Here is a 9,592-nt window from a genome sequence, read left to right on the forward strand (position 1 = left end):
AGGATGCGGACATCTTCTGGCTCGTCCCTCGAAATAGGAGGAGACAAATGGGGTCGACGGAGCAGGGTGGCTCCTCTGTGCCAGCAGAGATCGCATCACCGACCACTGCAACATAGAGGACAAGCGAGGGAAGTGTCGAGCATCAAACCCCGGCGCCAGTGCTAGTCATTGGAAAAGACCCGGTGGAACCCACCGAGCATGTGGAGCAGGCACGATCGAAGAAACGCTCCTTTGCCACATCATTCCATGCTTCCAAGCTGTAAGTATCTGTAACTTTGATGTAAGCTTATAATTTGTATTGAATATTATTGTCTTTTGAACTTTTCCCTGGTGTATCAGGTCGACGTCCACCGAAAATCCTGACTAGTTAGCCGGATGCGGCATGGCTTCACCAGTACTGGTGGAAAGAGCTGCTCAGCGGCCAGTTGTGGAGGAACCTAAAGAAGAAATTCCACCGGAACCTCAGCAGACAGGCGACCAGACGTTAGTCCCCAAGCAGCTGGTCGAGAAGACAGCCGAGCAAAGTACAAGTGCTCCGAGCACAAACCCTACTAAAGCGGGTACCTTGGCGCCAAGGGAACCAGTCCAAGCCGAGGAGCAGCAACTGGGGTTGGCACAGAGCACGCTAGCCGATGCTACGGCTCGTGGGAAAGCCATGGTGGTCGCGGAGACTACAGACTCCAGACCAGCGCTGCCCCCTAAACAAGAGGCCGAAGAGGACGAAGTAGAAGAAATCCTGGGCCATCCCCAAGATAAACGACAACATGTATATGTGTCGCGCTGGCGGAACGATGAGTGAGTTATGCACTAAGAAATCCCAGAGGTCAAAGAGACCCTAAGAGTTGAACGAGCGGCAAAGCGTCTGGTGACAGAAGTCCAGGTATGTTTGGCTTGACCACTTGACCCTGTTATGTAGTCGATCTATCTGACTTAGCTTGTTTATATGCAGGACTTGATGAAGACCGCGAAGTACCGAAAGAGGTGCTTTGACCAGATTGAGGGAATCATGGTGAACAATAAAGAACTGGCGGCCGAGGTGGAACACTTGCGCTGCCAACTTGAAGCCGCCGAGCAGGAGAGGACAGAGCTAGACGCACAGAACCAGAACCTGGTCGGCCAGCTCAATAACAAAGAGCGGGAAAAAACTAGTAAGTTGTCATTTTATCATAGCAAGTGTGTAACACGTGTTGTTGCGTTGTTGGTAGTGACAGCTGTAATGCAGGCTTAGAAGCTGAAGTAACCCGCCTCCAAGAGGGGAATAGCCGCGTGACCGTAGAGTGTGGTCGTCTGAAGGAGGACAATGAGAAACTGGCACGCAACCAGTCTCAACTCCAGGACCACACCACCAAAATGAAGGAGGAACTGAAAAGTAAGTATTCCAGACCACCTTTCTCGTTCTATTGCCCACCTTATCTTGTCGTGCCATTATATTTGATGTCTTGTATGGTGTTCAGTTTTAAAAGTCAATGCCAAGAGGCATCTAGAAGCCGTGATCAAAGAGCGTGACGGCTGGAAAGCAAGATGCCTCGAGGCCACCGAGGATCGGGACACATGGAAGAACCGGTGCCAGGAAGTGGCAACTAGCATTATGCCTGTCCTCGACCTTATCGACCCAATGCTCACAGAGGAAGAGCCAAGGATGCCCCAGCTCGGACTGGTCGAGAGATGCAGACAAGCATGGGGATGGTTCCAAGAGTTCGTGAAGGAGGTGAGTGAGTACACAGGTGCCCATGTGCTAAGCATGGTGCGTGCCCACTACCCCCTTATCGATCTCAAGCGTCTGGAAGCTGGATACCCGAAGAAGGTAGACCCAGACAAGGCAAAGGAGCTTCGGATGGCCCAGCTAGACCTGTTGTCAAAGATAATTGGTGACATTAACCTGTGTGGAGGTGGGACAGCACCTGTACAGGGGATGCCATCAACAAGTCAGCTAGAAACGCCATCAGTTGCAAGCCAACCGACGAAGCCTGCGGTCTCGACCAGCCAGGCATCGGTGGGGCCATCCCCTTCAGCTCGACTAGCACAAGAGTCCCCAAGACCCGAGTAGGGTATCAGAAGCAGCGAGCAGTAGGTGCCGCGCGCCCTGACCAGCCAATGTAATAGGCTTAGAGCTGTAGAAGGAGGGAATAGTTGTGTTATTGTAAACTTGGGCCTCTTCAGGCAAGTTTGTAATAACGTAACTGTATATCATTATAAGCTTGTTTGCTTTGTATAAAACGTTTTTAAGCTTGAAACTTATGTTGGTGTAACTAAGTGAGAACATGTTAATGTTCTATTTAGTTGTACCATTTTGCTCGACACATCATCCCGAAAAGTTTGTGCGGCCCTAGTTTGCCATGTGGTCGGAGTGTGAGGTTCGTGACCTGTGCACACGTAGACGCGGACATGTCAAACTAAGGGGGACCTGCCGATCACCCGTAACATAGAGAGCGGATCCCATGCATGTGTTGGGAGGAACCGGAGACAGGGCCTGCTCCGAAAACCATAGAAGGAGTGGTGGTCGGCTTTTACTGGCTAAGTTAGAATAACCATAAAATTCGAAGTGACACATTAGAGTGGTCAGAGAAATCATAATAGCTTTATTGAAGTTAATTAAAAGTACAAGAGGGGTACATATCTCAGTAGTTAAGCATAGAAACGTCTAAGCTTATCGATGTGCCATGAGTTTGGTACGTCAGTACCGTCCAAGTGAGCTAACCTATAAGACGTTGGTCGTGTGACCTCCTTGATCATGAAAGGACCCTCCCATGGGGTTGCGAGTTTATGGACACCAGCCTGGTTAGTCTTCCACTTCAGGACCAGGTCCCCGACCATGAAGAACCGCTCTTTAACGTTCTTGTTGTAATACCTGCGCAAAATAGCAAGGTATTTGGCCGTACGTACACAAGAATCGAGCCGCTTCTCTTCTACGCTGTTCACTTCTAGTTCCCGTACTTCATTGACCCTTCCTTCGTTGAAGTTCTCTAACCGTGCTGATCTGAAAGCTATATCTGCTAGAAGGACTGCCTCAGCGCCGTAAACCATAAAGTACGGTGAGACACCGGTGTTACGACTAGGCTGAGTTCTAAGGCCCCAGACCACGGCTGGTAACTCTTTGAGCCATCTTCCGGGAGCTTTGTCATTTTCTCTATACATCCTCTTCTTCAATGCATCTAAGATCATGCCATTGGCCCGCTCGACTTGTCCATTAGCTCTAGGGTGCGCCACCGAGACGTATTTTACTACTATGCTCCTTTTATCGCAGAAGTCCCAAAAAGTGTTCCCGGTGAACTGAGTACCCAGATCAGTGATGATGCTATTGGGTATGCCGAAATGGTGGATGACCTGGTCAAGGAACGTGACAGCCTTTTCTAAGGATGCCTGTACCAGAGGCATGTATTCTATCCACTTAGAAAATTTATCGATCAGCACGAAGACGCATGTAAATTTCTCTAGAGCCGGTTTGAAGGGCCCGATCATATCCAGTCCCCAGCATGCAAAGGGCCAAGAGGCTGGTATTGTCTGGATCTCATGTGCTGGTATGTGGATCCTCTTAGCGAAGAACTGACAACCCTCACAGTGGCGGACTAGCTTCTCTACGTCGGCTACTGCTGACGGCCAATAGAACCCTGCTCGGAAAGCCTTGCCGACCAGCGTTCTTGAGGCCGCATGGTTGCCGCAGGAGCCAGAGTGGATTTGGTCCAGGAGATGTTCGCCATCCTCCTAGGTTATACACTTCATCAAGATTTCCTCCTTTGCGTTCTTGCGCCATAGCTTGCCATTGATGAGCAGGTACTGCTTACTGCGACGCATCGGGCGCTCGTTCTCTATCCGATCAGTGTAACCGCTGCCATCTGTTAGATACTTGATGAAAGGTATTCTCTAGTCGGGCTCATGAGTGGTCGGAGGGGGCTCGGCGATGCTTGATGCCGGAACCATAGCTACCAATTGCTGGTCTGGAAGCTTGTCTGGCGTGGAATCTTCCTCTTCGATGGAAGGCATGAGCAGGTCTTGGATGAATACGCCATGTGGGATTTTTGCTCGGGATGATCCTAACTTTGACAGTGCATCCGCTGCTTGATTCTTATCCCGGACTATGTGTATGTACTCGATGCCATAGAACCTGCCTTCCAGCTTTTTGATCAATTTATAGTATGCATCCATCTTCTCGCTGGTTGTGTCTTAGTCCTTATTGAGTTGGTTAATGACCAGAGCAGAGTCTCCATAGACATAGAGACGTTTAACGCCAAGCTCAACTGCAATGTGCAAACCATGTAGGCATGCTTCGTACTCAACGGCATTATTAGATGCTGGGAAATAAATCCTGAGGACGTAACGGAGCTGCTCCTTGGATTGTGACATGAAAAGGACTCCTGCTCCTGCACCGTCAATGTTGAGAGAACCGTCAAAGTACATCGTCCAATACTCGTCGGTTCTGGTAGAGGCAGGCGTGCTTAAGTCTGTCCATTCGACGATGAAATCGACAAGCGCCTGAGACTTGATTGTAGTGCGGCTTGCAAACTCCAAGGAAAAGGGGCATAGCTCCATTGCCCATTTGATGATGCGCTCGTTCGCATCCTTGTTGCTAATGATGTCTCGTAGAGGGTACTCAGTCATGACCACCACACGATATCCGTCGAAGTAGTGTTTCAACTTTCGGGATGTTATCAGTATGGCGTAGATCAACTTCTAAATCTATGGGTACCTGGTCTTGGACTCATTGAGTACCTCACTAATGAAATAGATTGGTCGCTGTACCTTGTAGACATGGCTAGGCTCGTCTCGCTCGACCACCATGGCCGTGGAGACTACTCGATTAGTAGCCGCAATGTAAAGCATCAGTGTTTCGTCTTCTCTTGGAGCAGTGAGGACCGGAGGTGACATAAGGTATTGTTTCAGCTGTGTGAAGGCAGTGTCTGCTTCCTCCGACCACTCAAATTTTTTGGATGCTTTGAGTAGTTTGAAGAATGGTAATCCTTTTTCGCCTAATCTTGATATGAAATGGCTGAGGGCGGCCATGCACCCGGTGAGCTTCTGAACATCCATCACCTTCTTGGGCGGCTTCATATCTAAGACAGCTTTGACTTTCTCTGGGTTAGGGCATATGCCGTCGTGACTGACGACGTTGCCAAGTAGTATGACAGAAGGAACACCAAAGATGCACTTCTTTGGGTTTAATTTCCACTGGAATGTGTTAAGGGCTGCAAAGGTGCGTTCTAGGTTGTCAACAAGGGTATGTGCTTCCTTGGTTTTAATGACTATATCATCAACATAAGCCTCGACCAGGTTGTTTTTTATCTCATCTTTGAGGCAAGCTTGTATAGCGCGTTGGTAGGCAGCTCCGGCGTTCTTAAGCCCGAACGACATGGTCATGTAGCAGTAGGTGCCGAAAGGCGTGATAAAAGATGTCTTGATCTGGTCATCCTTTTTGAGAGCGATCTGGTGATAACCAGAGTAGCAATTGAGAAAGGAAAGGAGCTCGCAACCGGCGGTTGAATCTATGACCTCTTCTATGCGAGGAAAGCCGAAGGGGTACTTAGGGCAGTGTTTGTTGAGATCAGTGTAATTAACGCACATTCTCCATTCATTATTCTTTTTGCGTACAAGAATCGGGTTGGCTAACCACTCCGGATGATACACTTCTTTGATAAATCCAGCTGCCAAAAGCCGTGTAACTTCTACCCTAATCGCCTCCTTTTTGTCGCGAGCGAACCGTCATAGCTTCTACTTGATAGGTTTGGCCTTGCCGTTGACATTCAAGGAGTGCTCGATCAAATTCCGAGGTACACCGGGCATGTCAGCAGGTTTCCATGCGAACACATCCACGTTGCTCCTCAGGAACCTGACGAGCGCGTCTTCCTATTTGGGATCCAAGTTGGCCTCGATAAGGGTCGTTCTGCTGGGATCACTGTCGACCAGCTGGATCACCTTGTGCTCCTTGGACTTGATGTTCTTGCGAGGAGCCTCGAGCTCTAGGATCTCCAGGTGGTCGGCCGAGGTCTTCTTGGCATCGAGCATGGTTTTGGCCATGCGAATAGAGAGGTCGTGAGCCTCTACTATTTTGAAATTGTTGTCCTCACAGGTATAAGCTGCGTACACGTTGCCTCAGAGGGTTAGAACTCCTTTCTCGGTAGGCATCTTGAGCACCAGATACCTGTAATGAGGTATGGCCATGAACTTGGTGAGCGACGGTCGACCAAGAATAGCATGGTAGGTGCCATCGAAGTCAGCGACCACAAAGTTGACGTAGTCGGTGCGGAAGTGGTCTGGGGCCCCAAACTGCATAGGTAGCGTGATCTGCCCGAGAGGTGTAGAGCTCTGTCCAGGGAGAATGCCCCAGAACTGTGCCTCGTATGGCTTGAGATCCGCCTGAGCTATCTTCAGGGCGGGCAGACTGTTCTTGAACAGTATATCGATGGAGCTGCCACCGTCGATCAGTACTCTATCGAACTGGATCTTGTTGATACAAGGATCGATGACCAGGGGAAAACGTCCTGGCTCAGGTATTGCAGCCCATTGGTCCTTTCTGCTGAAAGAGATTTCGCGGTGAGACCATGGATGGAGCCGTGGATCAGCGAGGAGGTTGTCGGCGTTGGCCACGTTCAAGCAAGCATGGGCGAGCAGCTTACATTCCCACTTGGTCTCGATGGACACTTTGCCTCCGATGATGGTGTGCACGCGATCAGTTGGCTTGACGTACTTGTGACGAGGGTCTGCATCATCGTCGTCGTTATCCTCGTTGCGTTGTTCTCCTGCGTCGTTAGGCTTGTCGGATGTATCTGGAGCCTGTTGACGCGTATAGATAGACTTGAGAACACGACAATTCTCCATGGTATGGTTTGACTTAGGATGGAGCTGGCAGGGCCCTTTCAATGCTTTGGCGTAGTCATCTTCGTAATTACGACGTCCGCCACCCTTTTTAACGGTATTGACCTCGCCATCGTCTTCTCGAGCACGCTTGCTCCTATAATCGTCACGGCGGCTACGCCGCTGATTACGTTGGTCGCGGTGGTCGCGGGAGTCGTTGCGCTGGTTGCGGCGGTCAAAATTGTCGTTCCGACCATGGTTGCCGCGGTAATCGTCGTGGTATGGGGGGTGGTCGAAGCGTGGAACCCTTGCTACTTCTTCAATAATTATCTTCTTAGCGTCGTCGGCGTCCGCATATTTCTTAGCGGTGGCCAGGAGCGCTGTGACCGATTCAGGTCTCTTCCGGAGGAGCTTGTCTCTTAGGGCGTCGTGGAAGCGGAGGCCAGTGATGAAAGCCTCAATTGCCTCATTGTCAGAGATTGATGGGACCTTGATGCGCATCTCCGAGAAACGCCGGACGTACTCGCGCAGTGGCTCATCTTTCCGATCTCAGATCCGTTGCAGATCGTACTTGTTGCCCGGTTGTTCACAAGTAGCGATGAAATTGTCGATGAAGGCTTGCTTGAGCTCCTACCAAGAATCAAAGTAGTTCGCCAGCAAGCTGACCAGCCATTGGTGACCTGCATGGCCAACAGCGACTGGGAAGTAGTTAGACATGATGTGCTCGTCAGCCATGGCTAATCTACACGCAGTTTCGTAGAGCATGACCCATAATTCAGGGTTTTCCTTGCTGTCGTACTTCTAAAGTTTCTCGAGCTTGAAATTCTTGGGCCATATGACCTGGCGAAGGTGTGGAGTAAACTGCTTCAAACCCAGTGGGCCGTGGGCAGTGTCATATTCCATACGGCGATAGCTTTCATGGGATACATGATTGTTGGCTCTCTGGTTGATGCGAGCGCGCAGATCATGTCCACCGAGGTAATGGTGGAGATCATTATTGCCACCGTGGCGATCTCGATTGCCATATGGATTAGCCCTACGACCGTGGTTATCACAGCGATTGTCGCGGTTATCACAGCAGTTGTCATCCCAAACATCGCGGCGGTTATCCTCTCAACGGCGGTTGTCGTCCCGACCACCATCATGACCACCGTTTCCGCCTTGATGGTTGTCTGATGGGTCATTGTTGCGCGAGCCACGTTGGTTGAGTGGCTATGAGCGACTTGAGTATTGGCGGCTATGGCTTGATTCGATTGAAACGGATGGAGCCCGGGCTTGATTCACCATCTCTGCAGTCTGAGCCATAGCAGCCGTCAGATAAGCTTGTATATCATCGTGAACTGCCTGGGTTTCAGGAGTGTTGGGTAGCCGCTGCATTGTCGCCATGGCAACAGCTATGTTGGCGCTTAGAGTCTTGAAGACTTGTTTGTCCCCCACCCTGTCGAAAGCATTGTTGAGGTCGCGTGGCTGGACCCTTATGCATCATGCCTCCTCTTCTGCTTCAGCTTCGATTTGCCGACGATTAAACCAGTCAATATTGCATGCCTCGCACGTAGTCCTTTCTTGTTCTGTTTCGCCAACTGCTGGTGGCTCGTCATTGCTGACAACGTTGATCAAATCCCCTCGCCTTGGCGAGAAAGACGGGAATTGTGGGGCCCACGGGGCGTGGTCTGGGATATCCAGATCGTATTCGACGCCTTCATCGTTGTGATGCTGGAGCTTAGTGTGGACGGAGGTATTAGATATGATGCCAGACGAGGAGCTGGAGTCGCCCTCTTGGACTATGTGGACGGATCCTTCTTGATAATCTTCAATCTGGATCATGTTGACGAAGTTGCGTGGCTTCGGCCGAGGTCGGTGCATAAAACATGGATTCAAGCGGCGTTGTAGGTTATATGCGTAGCTAGAGGCAGCATTTCATAGGCCGTAGGGCTAGGCCTGGTGGTTCTCCGTCGAGGCTTCATACTTGGAGAGCCAGAGGCCCGCCGCGGAGGCTGGCCGGCGACGAGCGGAGCGCCCTTCGGGAGTAGATATGACCACGAGATCTGTACCAAGCTGTGTAGGGCGGCTGGCCCGAACTGGTTAGGTAGATCTATTGTGGGGAGCGGTTACCTGCTCATTAGGTTGAATTTGAATCGTACTTACCAGAGCTAGGGTTTCAGCGAGTTTGGTGCCGACCCGATCAATGGAATCGAGCAGGTCGGTGTTGTCGATCTGCTTCCCTTTGTAGCGGGGAGGCGGATGACGGGTTGTCGACGTGGCTGAAGATGATGTGGGCATGGTCGGAGCCAGATGTACCGTGGTCGAAGCCAGATCTATCGTGGTCGGAGCCGTATCCACCGTGGTCGGAGCCATGTCCACCATGGTCGGAGCCGTAGCCGATGCAGGTGAGGTAGTGGTTGACGCAGATTGAATCCACGCCTCCTCCATGGTCATGGCGATGAAGTCGTCGGAGCCGGTGGTCCAGGTGATCTGGCCGACGATGAATGTGAGTCCGCTTGGCGTAGCCATGGGGCCAGAGGTGATGACCGTCTTGTTCGCTTGGAGAGCAGTACGCACACCCCCTACCTGGCGCGCCACTGTCGATGAAATATGGTCGACAGTCTACCTAGGGGTATGCCCAAGGTAATAGATTGTCGGCAGACAGATGCGCAAGCCACAAACAAGATGGTGACGCAAGACAGACATGAGGTTTTATCCAGGTTCGGCCACCAAGAAGGCGTAATACCTACGTCCTGCGCCTGATTGTATTGCTGTATGTCAATAAGAGATGTTTTTTAGAGGGGTCCCCTACCCGCCTTATATA

This window comes from Miscanthus floridulus, chromosome 8, assembly GCF_019320115.1.
Source record: "Miscanthus floridulus cultivar M001 chromosome 8, ASM1932011v1, whole genome shotgun sequence".
NCBI classification, from domain to species: domain Eukaryota; kingdom Viridiplantae; phylum Streptophyta; class Magnoliopsida; order Poales; family Poaceae; genus Miscanthus; species Miscanthus floridulus.